Below are 13,006 nucleotides of genomic sequence, written 5' to 3'. Positions count from 1 at the left end.
CAATACTCAGAATTTTTCAAACTATCAGTTTCTGGTTTCTTTGCACCAAAGAGCTCAGTTCTCATTGTATCCCTTTCTTCTTGCATTTTACTATAAGTTGCAAGGAGAAGCCAGGCTGAATTTTCCACATTTCATTTGGAAATCTCTTTAGCTAAGTATCCCAGCTTGTCACTTTGAAATTAACCTTCCATTCAACATCAGGACTCAATTTTGCAAAATTCTCTGCCACTTTAAGAAGGGTCACCTTTCTTCCAGTTTGCAATAACACATTCTTCATGTCTGTATAAGGCCTCTTCAGAAGTATCTTTAGAGTGCATATTTCTTTCTTTTTTTTATGTCCTCAGGTTTATTGACAATATTACAGCATAGCAGAAAAATTCAAATGGCTCCACATGATGTTTTGAAATTTATTCTAACTGTGGGCTGAGTGACCTGCAGGTTGAGAGGTTGCTAAATTCTAAGAGCTTCAACATTTCCTAAGTGTCAGGATCTACTTCAATGATCTCCTGATCCAGTGTTGGAACCTCAGGAACATAATTTCATCCTCCAGCAGCTTGATGGAGATACCTCTCACAGGAGGTATCTGTTTCTCAGTGCATGAGTGAAAAGTATGAATCTGTTTCATCAGATGTGTGACATAGCTTGCTATCTTGTTACAGAGCTTTTTTGCTGGGAACAATGGCAATCTCCTTGCACACACATCTGTTCATGTGAAAATCATTACCTAGGTGTGTGCAGTACTTCTCAATTATGACCCGAGCTGCCTTTTTCATGGTTTTGGTGCAAATACCACCATGTTGGAAGATGATGGGCAAAAGAGATAGAATCCATATTTCTACCAATAGTCTCTTCAAAGCATTTTAGGCCTTTCCTTTTAAACTCCTCATGATTCTTCCAGAATCTTCCCTTTATCCATTTAAAAGGCCTTTCCAATATGTTTGATATTTGCAAACTCAGCAGCACCCCACTTCTCAAACCAAAATCGGTCTCAGTTTGCTAAACTCCTGGAATGCAATATACCAAACGTGGGTTGGTTTTATCAAAGGGTATTTATTAGGCTACAAATTTGCATTCACAAATTTGCATCTAAGCCCATAAAAATGTGCAAACTAAGGTATCAACAAGAGGATATCTTCACTGAAGAAAGGCCAAGGGCATCCAGGGTTCCTCTGTCACATGGGAAGGCACATGCAATGTCTACTGGCCCTTCTCTCTTGGATTGGTTTCAAAATGGCTCTTTCAGCTCCTGTACATCCTTCTGGTTTATCTGGGGGTATTTTCCTTCTCTCTTATCTCTTAGCTCTCTCCAAAATGTCTCTTCCTTAAAGAACTCCTGCAAGTGGATTAAGATCCACCTTGAATTGGTAGGGTCACATCTCCATGGAAACAATCTAATCAAAAGGTCTCATCCAGTGATAGATCTACACCCACAAAATTGGATTAAAAGAATAAAGGCTTTTCTGGGGTACATAACAGATTCAAACCAGCACAAATCCCTTCTCAGAGAACTTGTTACCAAACCTTTTTAAGCAGAATACAGAGGATGATGTAAGCTGTTCACTGTTGCCACAAATGACTGGATGACAGATAGACTTTTAACCAAGCTGGATCAATTGGATCCTTTCTCCCAGAAATTTCCCTTCTTTTCACTCATGCACTGAGAAATAGAGAAAGCTGGTCTGCAGAGAAGAGAATGAAACAGATATGCAGACAGAAGTGGCATGCTACAAGACTTACAATTAGTTAATTCATTTGACAGTTAGTTAGTTGAGAATAGGAAGTGCTTTAGTTTAATGGCTTAAGTTTGAGATTTCAACCCACTATGTCTCCCAGTACACTTTCTATCACAGGGAAGGGGGGAATATATAAGAATCTCATAGAGCTTTCCAATAATTTCCCCAATTTTTAAAATTTTTCTTTTCCCCCCAAACTAGTCTGAATGGGCTTCTGTTACTTCTAATCAATCTATTACTATGGCATCAATCATTATAAAACGTCTCTTCTATGTTGGGTGGTAACCCATCCTTTCATGCCGAATCTGTAAATCTATCTTTGTGACATCCTTTTGAATGTCTGGAGGAACACCCTATTTTGGAAATGTCTCATAAATGGTGATAGCTTTGATAGTTTAGAATTTCTTATTTACTTTCTCTATTTTCACATTTTCCCACTTCCAAATAATTCATGGGTCAAAAAGAAAGTTGCAAGGGAAATTAAAAGAAACACACGGAATTGAATGAAAGTGAAAGTGCAGCATACCAACATTTGTGGGACTCAGCTAAAGCAGTGTCAAGAGGGAAATTTATGGCATTAATGCTTACATTAGAAAAGAGTAAATGTCTCAAATCAGTAATCTAAGACACCATTTCAAGAACCTATAAAAGGAAGAGCAAAATAAACCCAAACCAAGCAGAAGAAAGGAAATAAGCTTTCAATGAAATTGAAAACAGAAAAACAATAGAGAAAATCAATGAAACAAACAGCTGGTTCTTTGTGAGGATCAATAAAATTAACATAACTTCCCAAGATGAAACAGATAATCTGAATAGCCCTGTAACTATTAAGGATATTGAATTCATAATTTAACCCTCCCCCCCCAAAAAAGCAATCTCCAGGCCCAGATGGTTTTATCAGAGAATTACACTAAATATTTAAAGAGGAATGAACACCAACTCTATTCAATTTTTCCCAGAAGATAGACAAGAAGAACACTTTCCAATTCATTTTATAAAGCTAATATACCCATGATAATAAAACCAGATAAGATAATTAAAAATGAGATCTACAGACCAATACCCCTTATGATACAGATGCACAAAGCCTTAACAAAAATGTTAGCAAATTAAATTCAGCAATATATGAAAAGAATTATACTTCATGACCAAGTGAGGTTTATTTCAAGGATGCAAGGCTGCTTCAGTATTCAAAACTCAATCAATATAATCCACTATAGTAACAGATTAAAGAAGGAAAATCCTATAATCATATCAATTGATGCAGAAAGATCATGTGATGAAATTCAACACCATTCATAATAAAAACTCAGAAAAATGAGAATAGAGAGGAACTTGCACTTGATAAAGAGCACCTATTAAAAAATCCACAGCTTACATTATACTAAAGGGGGAAAGTCTGAATGCTTACCCTAAAACTGGGAACAAGGCAAATATACCCATTCTCATCACTCTTTTTCAATATAGTGCTGGAAAGGCTAGTCCATGCAATAAAGCAAGAAAGGAAATTAAAAGGTACACAGCTCACAAAGAAATAAAACTGTCCCTAATTGCAGATGACATGGTTGTCTACATAGAAGTCTCCATAAATTTAAAAATATACTCCTAAAACTGATAAATGAGTTCAGCAAGGCCACAGGATTCAAGATAAACATTGTGAAGATTAATTGCATTCTATATACTATCAATGAATACCTGGACACCAATATTAAAATACAATGCCATTTACCAATTTAAATTTAAATTTTTAAATTTAATTGAAAAATTAAATACGCATAAGTCTAACAAAACGTATATGGACTTATATGATGGAAACTAGACAACACTGCTGAAGGAAATCAAAGAAGAGCTAAATAAATAGAAAGAGACATGCTATATTCATGGATCAGAAGACTCGGTACAATCAAGATGTTGATTCTCTCTCATTGTAGATTCATAGATACAGACAATATTACCTTAAAATGAATATGGAAAAGCAAAGGAACTAGAATAGTTAAAACAATTTTGAAAGAGAATAAATGGGAGAAATCATTTTACTTGATTCCAAGACTTACTATATAGCTTGTATTAGTCAGGGTTCTCTAGAGAAACAGAGCCAACAGGAGATAATCTATAAATATGATATTTATAAGGGTGTCTCATGCAACCACAGGAATGGAAGAGTTCAAAATCTGTAGGGTAGACTGTGAAGCTGGCGGCTCTGATGGAGGGTCTGGACAAACTCCACAGGAGAGGTCTGCAGGCTGCAGAAACTTTTAAAAAGTCCCTCTCTGGTGGGAGATGCAACTTAGTTGAGTGCAGATGTAATCAGACACAGATGCAATCAACTGACTGGTGATTTAATACACCAGCCTTCCAGTTTATCAGCCAACCATGAAATATACTTCAGTAATGGTCAGGCCAGTGCTTGCTGGGCATAATCACTTGGCCAAGTTGTCATCAGAACCCAACCGTCCCATAGCTATATAATAACCAAGAGCATGAGGTATTGCAGAGATCAGAATAGAATATAAAACTTAGAAAAAGGACCCATACAAATATGTCCACTTGATTTTTAACAAAGTTGCAAAAATAATTCAATGGAGGAAAGAGCCTCTTCAACAAATAGTGCTAGAAAAACTGGACAACCATAGGCCAAAAAAAAAAAAAAAAAAAACCTCAGTTTAAGTCCCACACCTTATATAAATATCAACACAAAACGGATTATAGAATTAAATGCAAAATATAAAACTATAAGATTTTTAGGAAAAAACATAGTAGAATATCTTTGGAATCTGGGCTATACAAAGAGTTTTTTAGACTTTAAATCAAAAGCATGATTCATAAAATTAAACATTGATAAATTGAACTTCACCAGAATGAAAAAACTTTTGCTTTGAGAAAGGTCATCTGGAGGATGAAAAGGTAAGCTACAGAGTAGAAGAAAATAGTTGCAAACCATATAGCTAATAAAGGAGTAATATCTAGAATATAAAAAGAACTCTCAAAATTCAACAGTAAGAGAAAAGCAATTAAAACTAAAAAAACAAATAAACAAAATAAAAACCCTGCAACAGTAAAAAAGAAACAGACAATCCAATTAGAAAATGGGCAAAACACATGAAGAGACATTTCACTGAAGAGGATATACAGATGCTAAGAAAACACATGAAAAGATATTCAACGTCATTACCCACTAGGGAAATGAAAATTAAAACCACAATGAGCTATTATTACACATCTCCCAGAATGGCAAAAATAAAAAATATTTGCAACATGAGACATGGACTAGAGTAGAGATTGTTTATATATTACTGGTGGGAAAGTAAAATGTTACAACCAACTGGCAAACAGTTTGACAGTTTTTTTTTTATAAAATTAAACATGCAGCCACCATATGACCCAACATTTGCAATCCTGGGCACTTATCCCAGAGAAATGAAGACTTATATTTACACAAAAACCTGTGCATGAATATTTATAGCAGCTCTATACTTAATATCCCTGAACTGGAAACCATGCAGATGTCCTTCAATGGGTAAATGATTAAACAAATTGTACATTCATACTATGGAATTCTCCTTAACGATAAAAAGAAACCACTGATACACACAACCACCTGGATGAATCTCCAGAGAACTACACTGAGTGAAAAAAGCCTCTTGCAGAGATATGTATCTGTATGCTTCCATTTATATAAAATTCTTGAAATGACAAAATTGAAGAAATGGAGAAAGGATAAGTGGTGGCCAGGGGTTAAGGAAGGACTGAGGACAGAAGGAAAGTGGATGTTGCCATAAAAGGGCAATATGAGGGACCCTGGTGTGACAGATCTTATCTGTTTTGACTGTACCAGTGTCACTGTCCTGGTTGTGATAAAGTACGATAGTTTTATAAGATGTTACCTTTGGGGTAACTGAGTAAAGGGTACATAGGACCTTTCTGTTTTGTTTCTTATGATTGCATATGGACATACAGTTACCGCAAACAAAAAGTTTTGTTAAAAAAAGTAGATGAACCAGGATGAATGTCCTGAACTCAGAGTTGGAGCCATCCTTTACTCAAAATGCTTTAAACCTCTCTCTACTAGTAGGACAAAGTCCAGACTTCACTGGGTAGGCATGGGGTAGGATAACCTATTGAGGAAAACTGGTTTTTGTTTTGTTCTATCAGAATTGGATTCACCAAAAAGGAATGAATTTGCATTTCCTGTCCTTCCAGGAAGGGAGCTAGGCCTTTGAGTCCAAAGATCTGGGTTTTCCTTGCCCCCAAGGGGTAGTTAACAACTTAAACTGGTTGTTGGCTGATTCAAACCACTGAAGAAGTATAAACATAGGCTTTATTTCTTCCAGTAACTGCTTTGCTCACCCAAATCCCATTCCCAACTGAATAGAGAAGAATTTTAGTCATAGCTTCATCTGAACCAGTAATTTTTTAGTCGATCGTAGCTATTAAAACTGGAATTTCAGGTGAATATTCGGTTGCTTCAGATACTATTTCCTCTGCAAAATCCAGTTCAATACCCTCTCTTTGGGAGCTGGGCAGAGTACCTCTCAGCTGCAGAGGGGCCCTGACATTGAATGGGGGTGATGCAGAGAGGGAGCTGGTTTTTCCTTTCCTTCCTTTCCTTTCTTTCTAGCCCCCCGCATCCATTATCCAGGGGAAAGGGAGTTGATGGGAAATGGTGGTTGGTGCCGGTTCCAAAAAGAGAATGACCTTGTGCCTGGGCCACACACCTAGAGCCTAGGGCCCTCAGAAAGCAGGGCTGCCTGTGAGCGAGGTTGGACCACCAAAGAAGGTGGCCTTATAAAGCTCAGTAAAGGCCTCCTGAGACTAAGCTTGATGTTGAGAGTAAGAAGCATTCAGCAAAGATTCCCACTTTTCAGTGGTCCCTGCAAGCCTGGGCACAGAGAACTGTAGCAGCACCCTCACCCCCACCCTCAATTTTCTGAGGTTCCCATTTAATGCTAGGAGGAGGAGGAGGGAACACTTCACCCTCAAAGGTGGGGCTCTATCTGGATTTAATTTGATTTATAGAAATACAAAGAGAAGGTATTACCTGCACCTTAAGCCCCACGGACACTGACATTTTTATTGACTGAATGAATGAGTAGAGAAATTCATATTTGTTTTACTCCCCTGCACTAAGTCAAAGTGTAATGGATATTTGTCATTCTTTTGAGCCTCTTCAGAACACCTCTACTTGTATAATTTCTTATTGTATGAATTTCACCTCCCAAAGAGATAAAATTCATAGCAAATAGTTACATAGTGCTTTTTCTGTACCAGGTGTTTTACAACTAATATCTCATTTAAGTATCATAACAACTCTAAAGGTGGATGGGGCTATTATCATTGCTATTTTATATATGAGACGATGGAATTACAGTGAAGTTACATGATTTGCCCAGAGTTTCACAGCCAGTCGGTGTTGGCACCAAGAGTTTACTTTCCTAGTTTCCTTTCACTTGGCAATAGGCATGTGAAATAGGCTGTACTAATTAGAGGTGCCCATTTTGGAAGCTGGTGATGCCACTGAATTTGGTGGCTGAGACGTCCAGCTTTTCCCTGCAGCAGCAGCGGTCCGTATAGCACCCACCCGGGTGCCAGGGCTGGCTTACTGCATATTGAACATTGTCCTGGGCAGCTCAGCTGCTTCCAACCCCCCAGCTCCTGGGAGCTCCCTAATATTAGAGTTCAGGTGTGTCTCTTTTCACCTGCTGACTTAGCATAATTAAAGATAGTGCCCCTTTCCCTCTTGAATAATCTTTCATACGTTCCTTTCCTACTGAATTGGCTGGAGTGGCTTCTGTAATTTGCAGGCAAGAACGTACCTCAAACAAAGGACCTTTCAGAATCTGGGCCATCGCTTTCTACTTCACTCACTTGTGATCTCATCTCCATGAACATTCTCACTTCTCAGAAAACACAAGGCTTTTAAACGCCTGCAGGTCCTCGTACAGGCCTTTCTTTCTCTTTCTTTCTTTCTTTCTCTCTCTCTCTCTCTCTCTCTTTCTTTCTTTCTCTTTTTCTTCCTTCCTTCCTTCCATTCTTTCTTTCTCTCTCTCTCTTCCTCTCTCCCCCCCCTTCCTTTCTTTCTTCCTGGAATGTTCTCCTCTCCAGTGTCCGCCTGGCAAACTCTTGCCCCAGAGAAGGTCCAGCATCCTCTCTCCATCGTGCCCCACTGTTCTAGCACAAGCCCCTTGTTACAGTTTTGCTTATTATTATTATTATTATTATTATTTTGAGATATCTTTCTGCCAATGACTTGCGAATTCTTTGAGTAGAGATTTGGTTTCATCTTTCAGCCCAGTGTCTGGCGAGCTTTCAATAAGTTTTTATTGAAAACTTTGTATGAATAAGTGATTTTAACCATTTTTAAGTGTACAATTCAATGGTATTAAGTACTCACAATGTTGTATATTCTCTACTATTCTCAGAACGTTTTTTTTACTTGCATGCAAACATATATTATATATAGAACCTAAAACTTGCCATTTTAATCATTTTAAGTGTACAATTTAGTGGCGTTAATTACCTACACAATGTTGTACTATCGTCACCACTGTCCATTACCAAAACATTGCCATCCTTCCAAACAGGAACTCTGTGCATTTTAAGCCTCAACTTCCCATTCAGTGTCCCCACCCTTGGGAGCCTATATTCTAGATTCTAAGCTTGCTTATTGTAATTGTTTTTGAGTACAATATTTGTCCTTTTGTCTCCAGCTGATTGCACTGAACATGTCATCGTCAAGGTTTTTCCACGTTGTCACATGTATCAGGATTTCATTCCCATTTGCAGCTGAATATTCCAACGTATGTACATACTACTTTCTTTTTCATCCACTCACCTGTTGATGAACACAGGTGATTTCTACCTTTTGGCTATTATGAATAATGCTGCTATGAACATTGGCATACAATTATACACATTTATTATGATTACTGATTTACCTCTCTTAACAGTTTTCATTTTCAGGTTTTGACTTGTGGCTTGTGAGAATCATATCAGGGACGTGCAAAATTGAATTGAAGCCAGGAGGGTCCCTTTAGAAGACAGTATGTCATCTCACATCCTTAGGGAAGAGAGCTTTACATTGTTAACTATATGTGCTGACTTTCTTACACCTACCATGTAATAGTGAGTGTAAAATGAGAAAGCTGAGGTTAGGAAAGGCTAAATTGCCCAAGGAAATAAAGTTAAATGTTAAAATTAAACCAGAATTTGAGTTTGGGTCCATTCCAGGGTCTGCTTATTTCCTTGCCTATTCTCCCTGGGAATTTGTACAAAGTGATTCAGGCAAGGGTACATGTGTGTGCTCCACGTTGAGATTTGCAGTGGGAAGCTCACCTCCTATTGTTTAAATGCTTGTGCATACTGTATCTTCAACCCGTTTCATTGGTTTTTCTATAAATGGAGATGAAATAGCCATTGATACGTAGGATTTCAAAGCTAAAAGGGGATTAGACATTATCAGTTACTGTCGTTCTTGTAGGATTGGGCATTTGGAAACGTGAGAGCCATCATTTTTGGCTTCAGCACAACTAACTGCTCATATTTTGCACTTTCTTTAATTCAGGAAATCGTCTTGAGATCAGCTACATGGTTTTTGTTTTTGTTTTAATGTGGTTAGCTTATCCAGTGTTTGAGGGTTTAGAGGGGATCATTTCCCATGTAACATCAGTCGGTTCTATTTCCAGAAGTTCTAAAAGAACATGGAGATCTAGTGCTTAAGTTGTCTGCATCTTTGAATTTAAATCCTCTTCCGTCTTTGTAAATGTTCAGTTAAGTCTGCCAAAGACAATATCTTAAGGTTTCTTTTTATCTTTTCTTTTGGATGCATCTAGAAGACACGCTGACTCCCATATCTAGGTTGCTGTGGGTAAAACAGAGATAGCACTTCAGGTCATCGGGAAGCTCCATACATTCCAGTCGAGGGAAAGCGGAGCTCTTGGAGTCAGAGGTGACAAAGAGAGACATTATGGCAGGGCCTCCTTTCCCTATGACCCACACATAAACCCTGTGTTCAGGACTAAATATGTTGGCCTGGGTCCTAGGATAGGATAATAAACGTGGGCTGACTACCTTCTCAGGGGTGTCTAGAGCTGACAGTCAGCCCTGAGCAGATTGTTCAGTCTTCCACCACATTTCTACCAGCACGTTTCTTCCCCTCTTACCCTGAGCATAAATAGACATTTATGGGAGACTGCTTGGTTAACTATGTACATTTTATGGCAGCAGGCCCACCTCCACTGCTATATCTGATCCAGAGGGGAGGGAAGAGGGCCTCTGGCCTATGGCACATATAAGAGGAATACACTGGCTTCCTACGCTGGCTGTGGAGTGAGACCTGCTGGGCAAGTGTGGCTTTGCTTTGTCTCTTTTCTCTGCGAGTAAACATTCCATCCAGTGCCTATGTAAGGGTCATATTTCTTGGCAACACTAGCACCTGTACTAGGGTGGTTTGACATCTCTGCTCTCTTCCATGTGGTAGGACTCTTCCCCTGGAGACGGCAATGGGTGTCTCCTTCCATGGCTGGTGCAGTGAGCAGGGTACCGACAGATGTCGCGTTGGGTTCATTCAGAAGCACATGCTGAGACAGATTAGCATCAGGAGCTTTATTAAGAAGAGCTCTCAGGATGAACACCCATGGAAGGGGATGGAAGGAAGCAATTGAGTAGGAGAAGCTGGGCTGCAATTCTATCTCAATAAAGGCTTCAACAAGCTCATGGGAAGATTTGAAGCTTGACTAGCCCTTCAGAGTTGGGGACAAGGGGACCAGAACTTTACCTTTCTACATTAACCAGTCTTTGGATATTGGCTGCCTTGGGAAGGTGTCTGACCCTGGGTGAGAGACTCTCTTCAGTATAATAGTTTTCATAGAGGGCCGATAGCTAATACTGTCTGTGAGTTGTATTCCTAGAAGTAGGGGAATATGTCCTTCAGTCCCCAACGGCTATCTGAGCAGCAATTTACAGTATCCATCATAAAAGGTGAGTGCTTGAGAATTTGCAGAAATCTTGAAGGTGGAAATAGTAAAATGAGTGTTCAAGCCTTTTCGAAGCTAGTCTTAAGAGACTGACATTGCAGGGGTGTTCTAGTTTGCTAGCTGCCAGAATGCAATGCACCAGAGATGGATTGGCTTTTAATAAAAGGGAATTTATTTCGTTAAAAACGTATAGTTCTGGGTGGGCCACAGTGGCTCAGTGGCAGCATTCTCGCCTGCCATGCCAGAGACCAGGGTTCAATTTCCGGTGCCTGCCCATGTTAAAAAAAAATAATAAAGTATAGTTCTTCAGAGGAAAGGCAGCTAACTTTCAACTGAGGTTCTTTCTTACGTGGGAAGGCACAGGGCGATCTCTGCTGGCTTTCTCTCCAGGCCTCTGGGTTCCAACAACTTTCCCCAGGGTGATTCCTTTCTACATCTCCAAAGGCCTGGGCTGAACTGTGAGTGCTGAGATAAGGTATGCTAAGCTGCTTGGACTGTGCTACATTAAACTCTCTCTTAAGCCTGAGCCAATTAAATCAAACATCATTCATTGCAGTAGGCATGCCTCCTAGCTGACTGCAGATGTAATCAGCAACAGATGAGGTTCACATGTCATTGGCTCATGTCCACAGAAATAGAACTAGGTGCCTTCATCTGGCCAAGTTGACACTTGAACCTAACTACCACATGGGGTTATATTTATTTTTATATTATTTTATAGTATTTTAATACTACCACCTCATAACCATATTTTTAGGTTGTGGAACTCTGAATCCCCCTAGGTAATCTGTTAACCTGCTGTTGGGGCGTGGTGATTGCCCCCACTCCCTATCCCTACGAACATCCTTTCCAATCCCAAATGATTCCTGTATCCCAAGGAGACATGGAAAGTTATGACTGGATGTGACTCAAGGAACTGTAGCTCATCCTGTCTGTTTTTTTAAGTGAGATTTTAGACTGTTTTTGGGGATTGAAATTTTCAGTTACTTGTGGTTGAAAACATACTAACACCTAAAAAACAAAACAAGAAAAACTTAGAATTATGCCGAAAGAAAAGAAGCCAACCCCAAATGGTCACACACGGTATGATTCCATTTGTACAGTTTTCATGAAATGGCAAGACTATAGAAGTACAGGACAGATTACTGGTTACCAGAGGCTAGAAACAGGTGGGGATGGGGAGATGGGTGTGGTTATAAAGTGATGACATGAAATATCCTTGTGGTGATGGGAATGCGCTCTACTTTGACTATGATAAACTAAACATAAAACTGCACAGAACTAAATTCTCACATAATGAATATAAGGAAAATGAGAGAAATCAGGTAAGATCAGTGGACTGTCTCTATGCCACTGTCCCAGTTCTGATACTGTCCTTATGGCTCTGCGAGAAGTTACATTACCATTGGGAGAAACTGGATCAAGGTTTCACAGGAACTCTCTGCATCGCTTTTCTTTGACTCCATGTGAATTTATAATTCTTAAAATAAAGTTCAGTCTAAAAGTGGCAAATAAAAATCCACAATAAAAATGTTTGTCTCTTCCTGAGTGTGATTAATTCCTAGTTTCCAAAGCTGGACTCAAGTCCTGTCTTCCCTCATGTAGATTTCTTTCTTTGATCAGTATCAGCCATAAATGTCCTCTCTTCTGCCCTCAATCATAAATCACCTTTTATCTACTCATTTGGTCCACGTAAATTCTTCTGATTTGGATTGCAACCCACTGAAGGCACGGACTGTGTCTTACACCTGTTTGTGTCTCTTGAAACAAAACAGGACTTGTTTTGTTGTCCAGTGGTCTGAGTGTGGGTGATTGCCTCAGTTTCTTCATCTGTTATTCAGGGCTAAACGTTAACCGTATTGACAAATGTGTTTCAACTTGAAAGCATTTAAAAGGTAAACTAGTGAGTAGACTGGGTGAGCAGGGGTAGAGATTAGAATAGCTATGTTCATGAAAATGAAAAACAAAATACCGACAGGCAGGAGATGTTGGGGAATTATTGCCTTCAGGAGGGGCCTTCAACCAGGGACTGATGGGAGTAGGTGTAAAATGCCTCAGCTCCCTTCCTTTGTGGGAAAGGTTGTTTCTGGGTTCCCTGAGCGGATTAAGCTCCAGCTGACCACAGTGGTGACTTGCTTAAGAACTCATCCTTTTTTGTCTTCGCCTTTCCCATCTCGCTCCCCACTGCTGTTTCCTGGGATTGTCTCCTGAACAAACTATGTGTACTCACATCCTTGTCTCAAGCTCTACTTCTAGAGAACCTCAACTGAGACGTTAGATCACCAAGATGTGATTTGTAGC

At 39.3% G+C, this 13,006-nt stretch overlaps 1 pseudogene; it reads right to left on the bottom strand.

The window, feature by feature from the left end:
* Nucleotides 1–378: 378 nt before the first annotated feature.
* On the bottom strand, nt 379–7,579 carry LOC143655480 (small ribosomal subunit protein eS17 pseudogene; annotated as a pseudogene).
* Nucleotides 7,580–13,006: the final 5,427 nt, after the last annotated feature.

Source organism: Tamandua tetradactyla, chromosome 14 (assembly GCF_023851605.1).
Source record: "Tamandua tetradactyla isolate mTamTet1 chromosome 14, mTamTet1.pri, whole genome shotgun sequence".
NCBI lineage: Eukaryota > Metazoa > Chordata > Mammalia > Pilosa > Myrmecophagidae > Tamandua > Tamandua tetradactyla.
Note: the sequence above shows the minus strand (reverse complement) of the source record. Positions and strands in the feature narration are given on the sequence as shown.